Source organism: Lissotriton helveticus, chromosome 6 (genome assembly GCF_964261635.1).
Source record: "Lissotriton helveticus chromosome 6, aLisHel1.1, whole genome shotgun sequence".
In the NCBI taxonomy this organism is placed as follows: Eukaryota; Metazoa; Chordata; class Amphibia; order Caudata; family Salamandridae; genus Lissotriton; species Lissotriton helveticus.
In genome coordinates this window covers 1,625,801,798-1,625,823,340 of record NC_136067.1, presented here as the reverse complement: position 1 = coordinate 1,625,823,340, position 21,543 = coordinate 1,625,801,798, and the positions used below count along the sequence as shown (strand labels likewise).

At 42.3% G+C, this 21,543-nt stretch overlaps 1 protein-coding gene across 13 annotated transcripts in view; it reads right to left on the bottom strand.

Annotated features, from left to right (window-relative positions):
- WDPCP (WD repeat containing planar cell polarity effector) overlaps positions 1-21,543 on the bottom strand; it is a 2,510,630-nt gene that overhangs the window by 2,322,201 nt on the left and 166,886 nt on the right. Inside the window, exons 1-2 of one of the 13 annotated variants that reach the window (XM_078649439.1) lie at positions 6,820-6,852; positions 5,744-5,815 (exon numbers count right to left, since the gene is read on the bottom strand). The exons of 11 other annotated variants lie outside the window; for them this stretch is intronic. The gene's annotated coding sequence lies outside the window, so the exon portion shown is untranslated. Of the gene's footprint in view, positions 1-5,743; positions 5,816-6,819; positions 6,853-21,543 lie in introns of those variants that run through there. One more of the 13 variants, XM_078649438.1, reaches the window with a different exon arrangement.

Genomic DNA, 21,543 nt, shown 5'->3' with positions numbered 1-21,543 from the left:
GTTTACTTAGAACGTGGAAAAGGTTTTTGCCGCTCCTACTGCTGGAGAGCGGAAGGATCGTTGTGCAGGTTCTTGTGACATCTAAGCTTGATTATGTCAATTGTCTGTACCTTGGTATCCTTAAATCTCTGACCCAGCGTCTGCAAGTGGTCCAAAATGCTGCTGCCAGAGCCATCACACGATCGAGTCTTAGAACCTGTATGACCGCGGTTCTTAAATCTTTGCACTGGCTCCTCATTAAAGAGCGTATTGACTTTAAGGCCTTGACCATCTTCTTTAAAGCTTAAAGGTTGGTGCTGTGTACCTTAATAAATGTGTCAACCGGTATTCAATGTCCAGACCCTTACGGTCCTCCAATACTAATTTGGCCACTCTGCCCAAAATAGTTCGTACTCGTACAGGCGGCAGATCCTTTGGTTTCCTCGGTGCAAAATTATGGAACAACCTGCCGGAATCTTTGAGGCATGACCCTAACTTACTTTCTTTTACAAAGAGCCTAAAGACAAGGCTGCTTCAATAAAATACTGGCCCTTTCACTCCTCTCTTATCGCTGCGCAAGCGCCAGGACACTCTTGTTTGTGTAGCTGTGTGCTCTACTAAATACCAGTTTTCATTTCATTTTCATTTCAACTCCTCAAATCTATTATGCAGTGTTTGGAGGCCTCTCGGGTTTTTGAAAATTAAGAGGGTTTTATCGGCAAATAGGAGGAGGGGATCTTCCTGACCAACAACCCGGATGTGTGACTCACAATCTTATAAATAGGAAACCACCCTGTTAAGATACAATGAAAACAGGCTCCCCCCCAGGACACACTCCTGCCGTACGCACTTATAAGTCCCTATCTGGTCTGTAAATTCACCCCTAGTACCTCAGCGAACCTGCACGTAGGAGTCATTATGCAGGTGCCTTATAATGTCCAAAAGATCTGGTGGTACCTCGATTTCTTTTAGGACCTCCCATAGTTTGAAGAGGGGGACCAAGTCAAATGCTGACTTCAGGTCAACAAAGACCAGGTATAAATGGTATTTCTCAATGAGCACAGTCTTCCAATATATAGACATATACCTGAAGGCCTGGTCTATGGTGCTCATTTTGCTTCAAAACTCTGCTTGCAAGTGAGATAAGGCTCCTTGGTGGTCTATCCAGTGCTCTAATTGGAACAAGATCTGCTTACAAAAGACTTTTTGCATGACATCGATCCTTCAGAGTACGGACTTCAATATTACATTTTCAAGTTAAAAAAAGGTTAGTAACCAGGTTATATACACTTTAACATTAAATCAAATTTAGTTATATTTTTTAAATGTTAAACTAAGTTAATTTACTTTAACATTATTTCCTGTTGGCTCATATTTTAAGTCCCTGACTCCCTTATTTTGTATGGGGTGTGTGTTGCAGTAACAGTGATGTGTAATCTGTGGTGTTGAACTTACTCAATCTCTGAGGTGGAGTACTTTTACGATTATTTTGGATCCTTTTTGGATGTATTAAATATAGAAGTGCACTTTGTGAATAGGAATGGGATTCCTCTTTAGTGGGTTGGTGCTCGTCCCTCCCTAAACCCCTCCTTACTACTCCCTTAACCCCGTCCTGTAGTAGTAAATATTCCCCATTATCCACCCACTCTTCCCTCTCCCTCTCACATTTACAACGAAAATATGTACCTACGTGTACGGAGATCACCACATAAGGGACAGCGATCTTCACACATAAAAGATAGGGGAGGAGGAAGAATTGACCTCTGTATGTAGGTTTGTGAAGAATATTTTGCAGTATGTTAGTAGCACTACTAAACCTACTACACAATGCAGGCTGTTATTATGCCCCTCAGTGTTGGAGAACATAGCAAATTCCCTGCGTGCCGTCTGGATATTTACAATCTTGGGGCCAGATGTACAACCATTTCCTTTTGCAACTCATAATTTTCTAATTTTAGCGACTCGCAATTTGTGAGTCACAAAACGAAACGTGCTAATGTATCGCAGACACATTTTGCGATTTCCACTAGAGTCGCAAATGACCTGCTTATTAATATTCATGAGGCAGGTCGCAATTTGAGACCAATTGGGAATGGACAATAACAAAGGGATGGTGGCATGCTGGGGACCACAGACACTGATATTTGTGTTTGCTTTTTAACCCGTTCAGCGCGGCGCGAATTTTCGCGCTGTGCTGAACGTTCTAAGAAACGGGTGTGGTCATGACGGAACGGTTCCGTCATGAGCACAGCTCAACCGACGCTCATGACGGAACTGCTCCGTCATGAGCACCGAAGGGGTTAAATAAAGCAACTTTTTTTTTTTTAAATACAGGCCATTTTACTTAAAGGAAAATGGGATGCGTTTCAAAAATAAAAATGAAACGTTTCAGTTTCATTTATTTAACAGCAGGTAGTGGTCCGTGCTCTTAAACATTTTCGCTGCCAATCACATTTGGGGTCGGAAAACAATCTTACATCTTCCTGCGACTCGCTATTAGGAATGGAAGCCCTTGGCACACCCCTTCCTAATAGCGACTTGCAAAACCTATTTTGCGAGTCGATAATAAGTTTGGTACATGTCACAACCCTTTTTAGTGGTCATAAGTGTTCTGATTTCCGGATTGCATCCGCTAAAAACAGTAGCACCTGTGTCCCTCCTGTGGTGTAGCTACGTCATTTGTTACAGATTTTGAACTAGCAGAAAGGACTTTCTCCATAAGGTGGACTCCTCTCAAGAATGAAGTGCTTGGGTGTTTAAAAAATGTTAAACTGGACAACAAGCCCTCCTCCTTTAGTATATGTGAACAAATATCCAACTCAATTGGTGATGATGCTTTGTCATACTACTCCGCATTATCCAAGATGCACGACTTGCAAAAATTGATGCTGGGCTCAAAATCATTAAAGTCTCAGCACAAGGTGGTATCTGCAGGATGTTCCTTTGCAATGTAAAGGAACAACAGAGCAGGAGATCTCTTTTCTTACAAGCGGACATGTTTTTCCAATGATAATCTGATAATCTGTATTGTCTGCATGCAGTGAGCTTGCAAAGGCGTATTGTTAATCCCCATGCTCATACATATGAAGCCCTGGAAGGCAAGTATTTCGGATTTAGCACACAAGGTTTGTTTCTTGATGCAGACGATCTCTCTACTGAAAATGTTGAATTACAGTTGGAGAATCCAGTGCGACCTTCTACTCCTCGATTGGATTCAGAGAAATGTGTAGTAAAGTTTAATATACAGAAAAGCTACACCTCTGTATGTTATCTTTTTAGAGCTTTGGTAAATGGAAATAAAAATTACGGAGTCTATTCACAAAACGGAATTTGGGGGTGCATAAAGCAGAACTACAGAAGTTCTAGCAAAATACTACCAAATGTTATTCACAAACTCACTTACAGAGAACTCTGCCTCCCTTATCTTATATGTACTGATAACCTCTCCAGAGTGGTGGATATCTCCACACACACAGGAATGCATGTGAGTAGTAATTGTGGGAGGGGCAAGTGGCAATGGCTAGAAAATAAGGAACACTTACATCTAAATGAGAGGGCTTTGAAAGAATTGAAGGAGGGGCTTGGGGGGGCTTGATAATATATAAACACACACCCATCAATACTCGTTGCACACACACATACTAATAATGTTATCCTCAACGTTATAAAAATTTAAGCTTATTAAAAAATAAAAAAGTCTTTAAATTAATTATGCAAAACATTTACTACAAATTAAATATAAATAAAAACTTTATTGAAGGTAGGATTTTTTTTAAATTATTGCTCAATTGAATACATTAAAATAGTTACATTAATCATTTATTTACTACACATAGTTATTGAATTAATGGTGCGGTGACATTTTATTAGTTCTACGTTATAAATAAAAAAATGTAATTCAATTATATTAATATTTAATATTAAAACATGTGTAGTAAAAAAAACGTTATTCATATTCCTAGTACTTTCCTACAGGGAGATCTCTGCCACGGTGGCGGAGATCTCCCCTTATGTGTGCTAAGTTACTACTAGTAACTTCCATATTTGGGCGATATTGGTGTCTACTATGCAGATATTTCTAGCGGATATTGTTTGTGGACATATTGTACAGGTCCCTACACTGAAGGATCAGCAGAGTGGCTCATGAAACTCCTCTGGATGCCCTTCCAAAAAATGCCTCTCAATTACTCCTCCAGGTACTCAAGCAGTAACACAGATAAGACTTAAGACTCCACACTTACATGAAATATACAACGAAAACATTTGGGTAGGAGGGCTTGACCCAAAGCACGTAAAAGAAAAATCTTTTGAGCTGCGGAAAGAGATACAATTTGCAGAGAAATTCTGCCTCCTGTGACTGTAAAAACACATGTTGAAAACTGACATATTCATAGCTCACACACACCTATTCACCAGATTCCTCTTTCTATGAACAATTTACAAGAAAAAATATTAAATAATTGGCAGGTACTAGTTTTGAAAATCGCTGCAGCGTATTATTCAGAACATACTTGTTTGCTATAAATAATTTTTCGAGATTCTTTGTTTTATGACCCGGGTTATGACAGGGCAGCTGTGAAGCAGACCAATTGCTTAGCATATACACAGAGTGGGTTGTGGGTCATCTTCATTTAACCATTGGCTTTCTTTGATTCGCCTTTTTCAGCCACTGGATTGTGACTTTGTCAACAACATTAAGAGTATTTATCTTTCACTTAATGCTATTGGCTGTTCAGGTGTATCCTTCTGCCTTCACCCGTTGGATTGCACTAAACTGCATTAGGGACTAATTCCCAATGAGAGAGCCTTCAATATAGTCCGCCATTAGTTTCTTGACTGGCTTTAATGTGTTTAGGCTGCATGCATTAGCAGATTTACACCAGACCTATCAGCTTTCCTAATAATTGTTATTTATAGGGAGTCTTCTTACCATCCACAATTTTCAACTATGCACTATTCAATATTCTTCTAATTAATATTTTTCTTTCAACTAGACCTGGTAGCCCATGTGCTATCATAGAACTTAAAATGGAGAGACTTCCATTATTGTATCATGGCCAGCTGAGGTAGCAGAAGTATTGCTGCACTGATTTACCGGTCTCCTTTTGAAAACTGAGTTTGACGCATATTAGCAATGAAATTCAGCTACCACACGGGGATGGTATTTCAACGAGTACCTGCACTGGGGGCAGGTACATTTTCCCTAGCATTTCATCCAAATTTCTTTTTCCAGTTCCAAACCATCTATTATATGAATTCCGTCCGTAATTTAATTATTACACTCAAGTAGTAACATTACTAACTATATCAAATGAACAGACACTGCTGCTTTACAGCAGTAAGCGGTTACTATTTAACTATGAAGACACAACGCCTGGTGTTATAGACAGAAGAAGACATCGAAGAGCAGCTCCCAAGAATATACTGTTTAAACACTAAATCAGTGAGCGATTGTTTCAGAATCCTTTCAATGTTTACTTACGGTTGACAGTAACCAGCAGATAAGGCAATAGTTATAACCCTAGGTTTATTTAGTGCTCTGTTGGCATGAAGGACAGGAGAGCATGTATCTATGTGCACATTAGCAAAGATTTTAACACGCGGAGCCAGCCGTCTTTGATAGAGTCTTAAACTAAGCTGCTTAAACAGTTGTGTGCCAAAATTTGCAGGAAGCCTTTGGGTTTGCTGTAATGCCACAGTATGAATTCCAAATTGTTTTGACATATTGCATCCGGAAGATCTGCTGGATACAGAGGGAACATACCAAACGTTAGGGTGGGCGGTGGTTCAATCGCTGTGTGGTTCGATCCTTGTGTCTTACAAGGAATTCAGTAACCTGTATGGTATGTAAAAAAGGATGTGTAAGTAACCTCATAAGAGTTCTAAGACTTTCGAAAGGAACTTTTTAGATACAACAGTCGCAAATGTATCGCAAATATGTCCCATAGCAGCCCTCTTTTTTAGCGGTACAAAGAGCAAACTTCTTTTGTTTTTCATCGTAAAACTATGTTAAAGAGACCAGGCCTCTTTTTAGTTCTGCCCCCTTTAAATTATTATTTTTAAGTTTACATACGTTTTTCATTTTTTAATATGGTGACCAGAGAAAATGCATTATTCTTAATGTGTTTACATCCAATGCATTACTGTTACGGCTTTACCTGCTGCACCTCTTCTTTAATCTCGTAGAGTATAACATTTTTATTTACCCTATATGTGATTACATCACATTAAGTTGATTCAAATCTTATACCATTTCAACCTGCTCAACCTTCTAGCTTCATTAAGAATGTCGACTCTCCTCCCATTTAATTTGTGTTGTTGCTAATTTTGCGACATCAGTACATTTAACACAGATATGAATCTTTGAGGACTGTCTCAAAATGTAGAAATGCTGGACAGCAGCAGCCCCATAGAGCTGATCTCGCCAACCTTCTGCCCATCTCAAGTTTTTCTATTTACCTTCAGCATCCATTGATGTAAACAATTACACGTCATTCTGTCTTCGTTCGATGGAATAAACTAGATCTACTTAGGGCTATAAGTGTACTACTGCGGTTCAAATGGTCACTCGAGAAACCTTATACGGCAGGAGAATGCCCTATTTTTATTAGCAGTATTGGTGAAATTAACATTAACTTTATCAATACCAATACAAACAATAATAACTGAAATATTAACAATAATAACTGAAATAACATTAATAAAAATAATAATCATAATAAATAGATAAAAGGCCTCTTACTTTAAACAAATAAAATACATATTCGGTATTTTTCTTGTAAATTCACAATTGACACCCCTTTTTTTCATTCATAGATTGGGAGCCCTCTGAGAACCCACCACTGCATGTCATGTTATCACTGACAGACCACCTTCGCTGGCCAATCAATATCCACTGGGCTCAAAACAGATTTCACAGACCACGAGCGTCTGCTTATCTGCAGTAACACACAGTCGCTGATCTGTGACTTCACTTCCCCTGCGCGCCTCCTCACGCACAGACCGGAACCTATGAACGCGCAGCGGAAATCAGCATACTGTCAGGTACAAATTGCGGGTCTGACAAGCACAATTGCAGGGCTCGGACGTCCGCAGTTGCACATAATCTTCAGATCTGAGGTGCATTAGCAGAGATTTATACAAGATCCAAACAACATGGAAACATCCCTCCCATAAAAACATTGTTTAATACAATCGGGATTTGTGCCTTGCCACAACTAATTTGAAGGATTTCAATCAGCCCATTTCAAACAGATGGTTACTGGCTGAAAGACTCGCAGAGAAATGGCGGTGTTACCGACACATTATACCTAAAAGCCGTGTTACTCAGACAGTAGCGGCTGCAGGTCTGTCTCTGACGTACTAATCCTCGCTAAAGCTAGGGATCCGATTTAATAGAAAATCTCCTCTCCTTTTAAAGAGGCTGGCAAACAAAGCATGCTCACTGCTTGTTTATCCCAAACGGCTCTCCGACACAAGATCATTTTCCTCTTGAGGTTTAAATTCCTCCGCTTTGTATGAAACTGAAGTATGAATGCGTAGATTAGATCCGACAAAAAAAGTGCCACTATTCCCCAACAAAAGGCAATTTGTGCATTGAATTGTACTTTTTTTTCTCAAGAAAAAGGAATCCAACCCAACGAGCACTTGAGTACTGTACAAAAGGCTGGAACAGATTACATAGAGAAATTCCTCAGGTACACAAAGCCAATTTCTCTGGGTGGTAGAGTTAAAGAGGTTTTTTGCAGCCTGTTATGTTGTAGAAAACGAGTTGGATATGTAGATTACTATGGTCTACAAATTACATGTAGATTGATAGTACACACAATACCAGTGTAGCCGCTGCTACGTTTCGGCGTGTCGAGAAGTCTCATATAAGGCTCCACATTCGTCAAAGCAGTGAATGCTTAAGAGGTTAATGGTGCAGCTGGTTTTTATGCCCCTGTGTTTTCCCACAGATCTTTTCCACAGCAGGACAAATTAGCAGAATATACAGCAATACCTGACCAACATACATTTTGATTACGCTTCGTGAACCATATACTTTTGTCAAGGAATTAAACTGCAGCAGATAGCATTATTACTTTATCCACAGCCATGTGGGATTAAAATGTTAAAACACGTCTATGTAGACACACAAAGCAGCACAAAACAGATACATTACTTATTAAGAGCATAACAAGTAAAAAAAAAAATGGTAAAAAAATATTTGCCCATGCAGACAAACAAGCATACATCTAGGATTCACAAACAAGTTCACTTCTATGATTCACAAACAGGTTCACATGTGTGGGTAGGTTTGCATAGGCGTTTGGGCTTCAGGGTGGAAATTATGCATCAAAGCATGGCCTCTTATTCAACAAAATAGCAGACATGGATCTTCAACTACTTGCACCTGAACGGAGTAAACCAAATATTTTCTGATGCTGCGGATATTTTACATATGCAATAGAAACAATTGATGGACGGAATGCTAGACAATGCAAACGGTCACCCCCCCCCGTCACAAGGATCTGGGTTTAATCCATTCTTTTGCTCACCACACCACCCCAGTTTGGCAAATCATTCACACTTACCGCTACACTACTCATTAAGGACTCTCTCCTGTTTCACACTTCACTCCTGTACCCTTCACCCTCCTCCACTGCTACCATCAGATACTTTGACATTCAGTTTAGGACGGGCGGGTTGTTGCCTTGAGGGTCAGGGTCCTTTTAAAGTAGTAACTTTGCACTGGTCCCTGGCCCCCACTCCCTACATCATCTCGAATACCTTTTCTACATTTCTGCTGTCCCTCCCTTCTGTACGGTCATTTATGGAGCCCATGTCATGGCCTGATCACTTTACCAATTTTTTTAAACATTTTTTTGTCCTCAGTATTTAGTTGTCGAGAATACTTCATGGCACATCCCAAATTATTCTCACTTGAGAGCGTCTGTAGTTTTAATGCTTTATTGTAAGGGTGGTTTCTGTGACTCTTCAAGCCTTATAGAGGTGTGCGTTTGGTATGGATACTCTCAAATAGAGCCAGTAAGAGTGGCAGGATTGTTCATGGTGCTGAAGGGAATGGTCCCAAGTGAAAGGGATGTACAAAGGCATCTCACATACTTTTTAGTAAGAAAAGAATAAGACGTATGTCTGTATCTCTTCTACATACATGAATTTGATTGAAAACCAGTGTTGTTCCATCAGTGACATCATAATGTTGGCACATACGTTGCTGTAGAGACAAAAAGACCTTACTCATGTTTCCCACTGGTCTCCAAAATCCATAGTGTTCCATAAGGCAACAATGAAGCAGCACATTCAACTTTCTAAATTACAGATTTTTTTTCCCACTGAATCCTTTGCTTTCTTTGGTGTACACACCATATGTTTGAAAGACTTAAAAGAGACAATTTTACTTGTGCCAGAAAAACATAAGTGTCTCCTCTAATCATTTAGCCATACATTTTCCATAATGACCAATACCATGGAATACAATCCATGAAACCTTGTGTCTCACTTTCTTCTGCACAGGGCTCCAAGACAATAAGCCGGACATGCCCCAATCAACAGGGCTTTCTGGAAAGCAGCAGAGTGCTATTTTTTTTTTTTACTTATGGGAAAAAAACACACGGTGATGCCTGGGCATTTTCCTCTATATTCTAGGACTTTAAGCCCCCTTTCATTAAACCATTGACCATTCACAGCCAAAACTCTTGCCTCCATCTCCTCTGTGAAAGCGAAAGTGACCAGGCTCTGCCCTGGAATGAGATTTATTATAGACTTATCTTCCCCTAGCCTTGTTCATTGTTCCTTACAAGTTAACTTTCTAAAAAAGATGCTCGATGCAGGTTTCTTTGACCCACCTGAAATGGATCAGAGCGCGCTGTACCAGTCAAGTCATATGACAAAGTACTACACCTACAGTCATGTTCTCCCAGAGCTGGCAACACCAGATTTATTTAGGCATCACCTTTAAATATAAGTAATGTTAGGACAGTTTCTCAATCACAGCCTTGTTGTACTAGGATCTAGAGGAATGTACAGTGCTGCAGGCACTAAACATTTATGTTCCACTGTGAAATCATGTGACGGGTAATGCCACTGAGCTCCATTCTGTCTCAGGTCTCTTGCTGCCCTAAGTCCAGCACCATAAATGAACAAAGACTCCTACTTAGCTAAATAAGATAACATTAAATGTAGTTTTGATTTAACAAACCTTTGATTTTCCTTTAACAACCAGAAATTATTTTCATTTTTCTGAAAGGCATGGTCCTTTTTTGCCCCAGTCTCCTGGTTTGGTAGCGCTTTGGAGCACAGCTTGTCAGCAGCTTTCGGCTCAACCCAAAAGGCAGGGCTCCATGGAGTAGCAGTCAGTGCACACATGCACTAGCCTAAGGAGTAAGTGTGATAAGGAATCAAACCAAGGCTTTTCCAGCCGACTGCAGGCATGGGGTGGTAGGGCATGCAACCTTATGCCCAAACCTGTGTGGAGTAGAAATTTGTTTGGGGTGTCCCTCCTGTACATCGCAATGGGGGTGCAGGCCTTCTTACTAGACACTTAGGTTAGGGCATCATTTTGATGTCAGGCAGTCGGACCGCCGGATGCTATTGCAGCGGTCAGAAGACCGCCGATCAGCATGCAGGCGGTCTGACCGCCCTATTTGGATGCGACTGCTGGGCTGGTGGACGGAAACATGGCAGGGGCTTCCTGCTGCTGTGGGAAAGGGCTGCAGCACATGCCGATGTCGTGCATGCACCTTCACGTCTGTGCACCGTGTGCCATGCACCAAATTGTGCTTGGCACATGGTGCACGGAGATTAGTTGGGGCACTACATGTGCCCCCAGTGTCACTTTTCAGAGGCCCATGATGAACGGGGTCCCCCCATATCTCTTCCCGACAACCTTTTCATGGCGGTGTTGCTGCCACGAAAAGGCTGTTGGAAAGGGATATTGTAATCTCAGCAGCAATGCCTGCCTCGGGCACCACCACCATTGTAGGAAGTAGCTCCAACAGCCGCTTCATAGAGATCTGTGATCCTGGCGGAGGAGGCAGTCTTGTGTCTTTCCGCCAGCATCATAATGCGGCAGTCGGACCGAAGGGACGTCAGAGGTCAGACTGCACCGACGGCCTGTTGGTGACCCAACCGCCAGGGCTGGACTGGCTGTAGCAGGCACCAGGCGTTTTCCCAGTTGGCCGGACGGATGGGGCCGATTTTGGACCAGTGGGGGCCAGTTTTGAAGCAGTACTGCAATATCGGTCCCCTGCAGCGAAAGCAAGAGCGGTGCTTCTCACTAGCACACACCCCCTTCCACCCACCTGCTACCGGGGCCGGTCAAGCATAACGCCAGGGCTGGTTGCTGCTCCCATCATAATCAGTCCCTTAATGAAAATCAACTGTGGAAGTGTAGCCTGTCGATTGGGGACTCAGACCTGCTACGGTACAGGCTCTTTACTGCCTTTCCAATACTTTGACGATAATGCTTGTAACAGAGGGGCAACCAATAGCCTAGGTTAGACATTCTTCGACTGAACCCAGTTGTGGCATAATAATACAATTGACTGATCCTTCCTTCAGCTATGGGACTAGGTGCTTTATAAAGCTCTGTAAGGGCATTCATCCTTCCCGGGTTCTAAACAATCTTCTACCTAGCCCCATGTCCCCACTTCTCATGTTTCACAGTACCAGAGTACCCTTTGTAGTACTAGAGAAATATATCATTTTCCTGTTCCCGTTGCAGTGTGTTTGGTCTGATTTGGTTTTATTATCATCAATGGACACGTTCTCTTAAGCTGATTTATAAAATCCCTCTGTGTAGGGGTTCTCCAGCTTTCAATTCTTGTTAGAAAGTTTGCTTTAAACATCTTGGGAGTGGCCGGATTAAACAGACAAGCAATGTAAATTGCCTTTTACCTCAGGGAAATGCCAAACAGACAGTTTCTTCTTCATGCATGATATATTCAGGTATCAACAGATTTAGGTGTTTTGTCTAGGAAAACACAATTTTTTTAAGACCTTCTCTACTGAGAGGTCCACTATAGGAAACCAGCATAGCACATTTTCCTCCTGACCTAAACAAGTGGCCGGAATATGACCAGCGTTTACAGGCTCAGTTTAATGCTTCCACACTACAGATCAGCAAATGTATTGTTTTAATTGTAAAATCGAATACAAATCTGAAGAAACAAGAAATCACAGAGGTTGGCGAACACCAAATCAGTAAATCAGCAAATTACTTTAAAAAAAATTTTTATTAAGTCATTCAATGCATCAAAAATAATTGTTTTGTTCAAAAATAGGTTCTTTTTTTCAAACAACGAATTTTCTCTTTTTAGTATTGATTTGTTTTACCCTCAAATAGAATTTTCCATTTTCACAGGCAAATCTTTTTGTGGGGAAACGGAGATGATTTACACTTTGCTGTGAAGTAAATTTTGGCCAAAAATCTGACAAATTACATTTTCGGCCTGTTGGATTCATTCATCCAGCACTCTCCCTGCTGTCAATGCAGTTATTAATTTCGTTGTTTTCACTTACTGGGACATCACTTACCTCTCAATTCCTACATTATCTTTTCATACAAGTGAATACACATGCTTTTTACCTCTGAACATGGCGCACTGCATCCATTTTCCTTAAATTCAACTTGACACACACACACACACACACACACAGGCCTACAGAACCAACTTAGGACAGTTTTATAGTTAATTCATCCATCTACAATCACATGCAATATTGTCTGAGAACTTTCTCACAAAACAGCAGGGTCTGTATTGGCAAAACCTAAAGAGTCCTGCAACAATTTGCTCCATAAAATATAAAAAGCATAGATGTGTTTTCAATGGAACGTGTTAAGGGATTTCTGCTAACTCCTCTTGTGGGGATAACACTGGGATGAGGGAACTAACAGCAGCTTTTAAAAGATTTCATCGGATACGCTTATGTGATTATGACTTACTCACCACTAAATGCGTTTTCGCTTCTAGATATGTATTTCTGAAATTGTTCTCCATGTGATTATGAAGTATTTTTAATCTTGAACTAAAATCAGGAATTATTTATAGACTGCGTGGAAAAAAACATAAGCCTGCTAAAGACAGAGAGGTTCTGAAGCTTCACAGATCACTAAACCAAAGGAAGAGTTAGTCTAATGACATAGTACCCCTCAGAAGACCGTATGCGGACTCGCCGACCCATATGTAATCCCTTTCTTATTAATTGGACGTAGTGCCTTTTAGAGGGAAGCCATCTTGTGAATATGGAAAAGGGGGTAGAAGTGCAAGCAGTTGATAATGTGATCGCGGTATCGCCTACAGACAGGTTTTAGCTGGCCAAGACTTATTGTAAACACTACCAATAATTAGTGAGCTAATTAATTTACTTTCTTGTCACTATCGTTGCTTGCTCCATATTCAATGGATTTCCTCCTATTTTTGTGTGTGTCCCTCACGTGGAGCATAGCTTTTTCTTACCATCCCCTGTGAATGGATGACTTTTTTTTCCACTGCTTACATTCAGTGAACAAACTTTCTTCTTTTTTTCAGCACTTAATGCGAGTGCCTGTGTTTACTTGCTATCTCTCTTGTGCTATTTCTCGACTTAATTTTTTATTTTTTTAGATCAACACCCACACCCAGCTCCTCTATTGCTCCCTCCGCTGCTCCAGACACTCATCATTGTTTAATTCAGTTATACTAGCACCACACTTGCTTCACTATTCCTCCCATCCCTGTCGAATTCTTCTTTTTTCATATTTATTTATTGTTTTATTTTTTGGGAGGGCCTGGTTGCCTAACTTTGCTGCATGGCCACACTTTTATATTTTTTTCAATTTGGGAGTCCGCCATCTTTGAAAAGTAAATTATAAACAAAAAAATATGGCTGCCACGTCAGGACGTATGCACGTGCATGTGTGGTGATGCATGTATGTATATACATCATCATTCTAGGACCACCGTGACCTGCACATGATAAGTATATCATTCCTGGGCTCCTCACTATGCTAATTTTACATTTACACCTTTGCTACATCTGCGTTAGATATCATCTTTCAGAATTCTATGGCAACCAAGACCCAAATTCAACTGCAGGTTGATTCACAGTCAAAGGAAAATGACTAATTTACCCACATTTTTAAGATGCATTACTTCAAAAGTACATTATATGTGATAGAGCATTTGTTAGCTGAACAGACGTTATTCTAGGATTCCAATAAAAAAAATAGAAAAGAGGATTATAGTATGTGTTTGATATAAGTTCCCAAGATAACATGCATAAATTAAACTTATACCACAGGATTTTAAATAATTTTGTAGGCCACAAAATTTAGGTTTCGATGTCTGAATTGAAGAACAATTTACTTACCTTCGATTGGCTTTTTCTGGAGGATAATCTATCTAAATACAGAGTCCCCACCTTATAAAACCCCTTGGGTGCCAGACTCGATATGAAAACTTTTCTTCAGCAGTACTCCCTAACAACACTAGGTGGTCTGCATATAAGTGAAAAATCTGAGGCACGATAAAAGTATCCACCAGAAAGTGCGTTATCAAAGGTAAGTTGCTTGCTCTTCTTTTGGATACTTCTAACCACAGATTCCGCACCTTAGAATAGATACAAAACAGTTCTTCGCCAGGTGGAGGACACATGAGTGGACACAGACCGAAAACTCCTGCAGGACCATAAGGGTGATGTGTAGTTTTAAGCAGACCTGCCCATCAAGGCAGTAGTGTTTTGAGAACATTTGCACTGATGCCCACGTCACAGCATGGCAGATGTCAAGAACAGGTACTCTGCGAGTCAAAGCAGTGATAGCTGCCTTAGCCATGGTGGAATGGGCTCTCAGACTTTGAGGGGGGTGCTTCTCGCCAGTGCATAGCAGATGTTTTTTTTTTTAAATAATATTTAAGTTTTCATAGCCATACAATATTCTACAATCTGACATAGTAATGGATAAATGCATGGCTGACAGTAATAAAGTCAACAACAGAAAGGGGAGGGGACTAAGGGAACTCATCGCAGATCACATATATAGTCGATAGCGCAAATTCATAACTTAGTGAAAAATAAAGGCAGTCGGTAATAGTTGAATAGGAATTTAAAGTTTCATACATCTCAGACTGCAACATTACATTCAAGCATGGCCGCTACAGCATAAACATGTTCCCTCAACATTCAGTGTCAATGGCATTGTTATGCCCATATTCATTGCAGCAGTAGAGACGTTTAGTGCTTTTAGGCAGGATAATGCTCAGGATGTTCCAGATGGTATAGAGGAATTTGGCTCTCTCTGTCATAGCCAGGCTGCAAATCGAACCCAAATGTCTTTGGGTCTGGTCGTAGGGGGCATTAGCTCCTAAAACGTGGACAAACTGTTCTGGTCAGAATGTGATATCATGTATCCATGTGTCAGTTGAGGGAGCGGAGTGCTTGCCCCAATGTATAGCTACTCTACGCTTCACCAATAAGAGCATCATGTCTTAGACGGTGATCTGCAGGGGGAGCATCTTCGACATAACCTAGCAATCCCACCAGAGATGTTTGGCTCAATTCCGTTCCTGTGACCTACCGGATAATGTCATATACCTTGCCCCAGTATTCCGCTATTGGCAGGCACTGCCATGCTAGATGGAGAAATGTAGCTTGTGGTGTCTGGCATCTCACACAGTTAGCATCTGTTCTGAGACCCATGCGGTTAATCTGCAGTGGGGTTCGATAAATGCGGTGCAGGAACTTAAAGTGAATACGTTTCAATCTATAGTTAGGGGAGAGGCGTTCTAGTTGGCCGCAACAGAATAGCCACTGCTCGTCCATAATAGGCGATTCCACATCTAAACGCCAGCTCTCCAGGGCCCTTGAGACAACTACTGGGGAGGTACGTTGTGTGATACTGTAAAGGTGTGGGATTAACTTGCACAGGAAGGGTCAGTTAACACATGTTCAGGTGCAGTAAGAGGGGGGGGCGTGCATTTCAGATGCTGATGCAGAGAGACTATCAACCGCAACAGGGTCTCCTCTTCAGCATAGCCTTCCCTTTCTTCACTTTGGTGGGCCACACAAAAAGCTGATCATTGACAAGATGCTCCATGGCAATATCAACAAAAAAGCTTAAAGCTTTTTTGGGAGCCATCAGATAGAACCTCTCCTCTTTCGAGGGGTGAGTTAAAGCAAAGAACGCAGGCAAGGTGATGACTTGCCCTAAGTGAAAGGGAGTCACAACTTACAGCATGAACGTCACCAGACTCCTCAGCACCAACTTGTCCAGGAAAAGGTGGTGCTTGGCAGTGGCAGTGGAAGTGCCTGGAGTTCACTCAAGTGATAAGCTGACATAATCATGATGAGGTAACCCTCTTCGAAGTCATGAGAAGCAGCCGGCCACTATGCATCGGCTCAAAGGGAATACTCATGAGAAACATCAAGACCAGGTTAAGGTCCCACTGTGGCATCACAAACTGCTTCGAGGGAAACATGCGTCAAAACTTTCATACATCTCATTACAATTGGTGATTTAAATAAGGATGGTTGGTCCTTTAAACACAGAAAGGTCGAAAGGGTAGACAAATAATATTTAATAGGTCCCACCGCAACGCCTTGCTAGGCTAAAGATAAAACAAACAAAAGTAAGTCTGACAGAGGTCTTTCTCACAAGTGCCAGACCAGGTAACAAATTTGTCCCAGAGCTCAGCATAAATGTATTTAATGGAATAGCACCTGGCAGCAAGGAAGACATTCACCACCTCAGGCAGGTCAAACAAAGTCAGCTGCCGCAGCTCAATGTCCATACATAAAGGTGTAAACTGAGCAGATTCAGGTGGAGTACCCTGCCCAGATGATGCAACTAAATGGCCTCCCGGAGTGGTAGCCTGATCGAAGGACAGGTGCTCATGCCTATAAGTTCCAGGTAATACTCTCCTGGCCCAATCCATAGCCACTAGAATGGCGTGGACGAGGTCGTTTGTGATATTTTTCAGAAGCAGAAGACGCAAGGGCAGGAAGGTGTACAGAAGTCCTGCGTTCCAATCCAGGCGGAATCCCTTTACTAGCGAGTGTTCATGCGGAAACTTCAATGCACAAAGCTTTCAACATTGTGAGTCCTCAACACTTGCAAAAAGATCTAGTCAGGTCTCGCCTGACTGTTGGAAGAGTCCCGGCACAACCTTCAGGTGTAGATGCCACTTGTGATACGCCAGGCACCACCTGTTCAACTCATCCGCTCTAAAGTATATAAAAAAGTAATGGATGGAATGCTTGAAAACCCAGCCATATGCAAATCAGTATGACCCTGCTCCAATTGTAATAGTCCAGGCCTCACTGCCAAGGCAGATCCTCCCTGAACCAGAACACAAGCAACCCAGGACCAAAAAACCCAGTACCAGTTTTGCCCTAACTATGGACTCATCAGCCAGGTACAACTTGGTTCCAGTGACAGTGTGCATGGGACCCACATCTGGGCATACCCGTCCCACTTAGGGTGACACACTAAAAGTATACAAACAAATGATGGATGGAATGCTTGAATTCTCAGCCGGTGGTAATTACTCAGCCGCATCCCAATCCATCGTTATTTTGCAGACCAAGTCACCTCAGTTTGGAACCAGCTATATGCAAATCAGTCCTAGACATTAGCAGCATTCTACAGAAACCGATATCAGTTCTAGGTATTGGTAACAGGTGAAATTATTAAACATACATTGGAAGGATTAGAGGCTAGATAACCACACCAGGATTTGTTTGAACCTGTGGCCATCAGATCACATAACTTTTTAGGTCTTGCAAAAGCAGCGCATGCGCTGCCTCTCCGAGGGATCAAGTAATCAGTAGTACTAGTGAAACTCCACCCATTCCGTTTCTCTTTGTTTTGTCGCTTGCCATTGGTGAAATCTGGCATTGCTCTTCTTATCTCGCTCATTGTTGGCTAGTGGTCCGATATGTCACTTCCGCTTTCTTCCGTTTCTGGAGGAAGCAGCATCGACCAACTGCAATTAACTTACGCTACAGGGCGGTATCTTTTAATGTAGGGACTACTTGGTTTTTATTATGTTGCGATGGTGTGTGGTTCGCGCCCCTGGCTCCTTGTTTATTATACCAGCGGGCACGCCTTATGTTTTACTTATTTTTTTTACCCAGAACGCATACCACACTTTATCAATAACACGGGCCCACACTTTTAACAATGTGCCCATGGCTCGCAGCCCGTTTCTCCCAACAGGCCCCCGGGCGCCGTGCTTAATGTGTCAGCACAGCGCCCGCTTATACTATTACAATGGCAGTGCGCCTTTTTCTTTTTTATTACCATACAGCCATGCATAAATTTTATGAAGACGGGCGCCATGCTTTGTTTCACCATGGTGCCTGCGTTTGCAGGCAGGTGCTGTGATTCCCCTTTCCATGCAAGCATGATGCATTTTTATTTAAACACGGCTCACTTTGACTTTACTATTTATTTATATAAAGTTTTGTATTACGCGAACATGACCCAATGGGGTATCAGAGCGCTTTACATGCGTCTGCCACCGCTTTTGTTTACTTCTCCATGGCGTACGGGCGGCTCTGCAAGTGAACTGTTACTGGAGGCTGGTCTGACCTGGTCTATTGCCCCGCACAGCGTCTGCTCGACCGCACGAGACCAAGAACTCCAGCAGTTTCCTGTTTGCAACTTAAAGAACAGTGAGTGTATGTTTTTTAAGTTTCTCGCGGTTTCTTCTCAAGCCAAATTGCTTTTTAGGAAACTGTATATTAGTTTAACAAACAACCCTTCAGTACTGCTAGGTGTAGCTCGGTCATAGACAAAGGCACATTACACTTTCACAATACTTAAAAAGCGAATTTTTCATGAGCACTCTTTAAATGTGCAACACGAGTCAAAGAAAGCTTCCTTTCTGCAACATATGTCGTTTTGAAATAGTTCCATCTGGTTAGTTGTCTTGCCATTGTTTCAGCTGCACAGCTAACTCCGTACTTGAGTGCTTGCACAGGGGTCGGTGTACATGCATAAGGGATTGGCATGAAAACGATGATCCATAAACTACAATAGGCACTTTTGCAGGGGAGTCATTGGTCAGGTAGCCATTTAATAAAGGCTGTTGGTTATAGTTATGCAAAATACATCTCCAACAGCACACCGAATTTTACATTTCATTTTATGGCACTATAATGATACAATGTAGAGGGTGTCCACTTTTTTTGATTTTGGCGATGTTTGCTACGCTGCGAAGGGCAATCCGCCCCCAACTGGACAAATACCTCTTTGCAGCATTCTCAGGATCGGCACAGGTGGCTAACAGGACAGTACTTACATTTGTACAATGACATGCCGCACCCAGATGTCAGCAGACAAATACCGGTGGGTGTCACTTTGTTTAAGTTTAGGGACACAAGTCCTTAAGCACATACCCTTGACTTGAAAAAGTTGACTAAGCAACAACTCTCATTTAAGATGGAAGTAGTGCCATTAGTTTCATTCCGAAGTCTCTGCCATGATAAAATCGAAAAGGTGTCAGAAACTAGACCAGTTACAAAAGAAAAAAGCATTTGCAATGCAATAGGTCTCGCATTTTCTAACTTTAACCTATTGGTAGTGAAAAATGACAATGCCTTTTATTATTGCAGCAGACAGGTTTTTAAACATAAATAAAAGGCATTGTCATTTACAATGCCAATAGCTCAAAATCTCGCAAATGCGAGACCTATTGCATTGCAAATGCTTGTTTCAGCAGTGGGCGCATTACTCAACTGAGTCTATGCTTTTAAAAGTAGCAACAAGTTCAAGTGAAAACATAATAGAGGATTCCAAATTCTAATCAAAGTGAAATGGACTTCTGACTTATCTAACCACAACCTACAAAACTACTGAGATTCAAGAACGACTAATAAAATAAAAAACAATTGCCTGACTTCTCTAAGAAACTAAAGGATAAAATGAACTTATTTACGTCCCATTATAAAAACATTATTATTATTATTATTATGCTGTTTTGTAACGCGCTCAATTACTGCCGGAGTATCCTGCCGCGAAAAGAAAAAGAAGGAACTTTGACAGCAAACACTAGACCGACCAAAGGAACTGAACAGCCAATCCAAACAAATGAGTTTTTAACGCTTTTTTAAAAGCAGCAAAGTCAACAATAGCACGCAGAGAAAGAGGGAGCTCATTCCAAGCTGACGCGGCTTTCACCGCCACTGAGTGCCCTCCCAGCCGGACACGCCGGAAGCGGGGAACCTGCATCAGATGTTGAGCAGCCGAGCGCAAGTCACGGTTGGGAGAGTACCGAATGAATCGTTTCTTCAAGTAGGCGGGACCCAGCCCATTGATGGCTTAGTGAGCCAGAGTCAGAATTTTAAAAGTAATCCTATGAGGAACTGGCAACCAATGCAGGCTCTTCAGGTAATTCCTAAAGCTGATCCGCCTGGAGATATTCCCCAACAATCTAGCGGTCGCGTTTTGGATTACCTGGAGCCGCCTAACCAAATAGGCCGGAGAGCCACTTAGCAGGGCATTGGCATAGTCCAGGCGCGAGAGGATTAAAGCTCTCGCTACTGACTCACGTGCCGAGGCAGGCAGATAGGGAAAGAACTTTCTGAGCGACTTCAGGGTCCCAAAGCACCCTCCGGTTAGCTTCTTGATGTGCCCCTCAAATCGGAGGTCGTCCCCGAACCAAACCCCCAGATTCTTAGCAAGGCTATTAGCAGTACAGGGCATGGGGAAGCCAGCCGGCCAAAGTAAGTCCCTGAAATTAGGGGGGAACTGGCCATAGAGCAGAATTTCGGTCTTGTCCTCATTGCATTTCAATTGCGATGAAGCTAACCAATTGAAAACTGAGGACAGACAATTCTGGATCTGCTCTGTCTCCAAAACCGCACCCGGCCAGGTGAACAGCAGCTGCGTATCATCAGCATACGCTATAATTTTGGCTCCCAGATGTTCGGCTAAGTCTATCAGGGGGGTCAGATAAACATTAAAGAGCAAAGGGCTCAAAGTCGAGCCCTGGGGGACCCCTGTCATGAGAGATCTAGCCGACGATGAAAAAGGGGGGAGCCATACCTGCTGAGATCTCGACGTCAAAAAGGAGCGCAGCCAATCTAAAGCGAGGTCATTGACGCCAATGTCAGCGAGCCGAGCAAGGAGGCGTGGATGAGGTACCGTGTCGAACGCGGCAGAGAGGTCCAATAAAATTAGAGCCGCTCTGCCGCCACCATCCAGACACTCCCTGACTGCTTCCGAGATTTCCACCAAGGCCGACTCCGTGCTGTGGGCTGCACGGAACCCAGATTGGGCCGCGTGAAGGGCTCCTGATCTTTCCACAAACTCATTGAGCTGCTGAAAAGCCAATTTCTCGCCAATTTTGGCCAAAGCAGGAAGCAACGAAATAGGCCGATAATTGGCCAACACTGCAGGGTCCGCTCCGGCCTTTTTAAGCAGAGGTAGAAGCTTAGCCTGTTTCCACTCGGCGGGCACTGTGGCTGATTTAAAAGAAAGGCCGACCAAATGTGTCACTTCCTGCACAACCACATCAGCAACGCCTGCCAAAACCCTTGCCGGACATGGGTCCGATGGTGATCCAGATTTCAGAGATT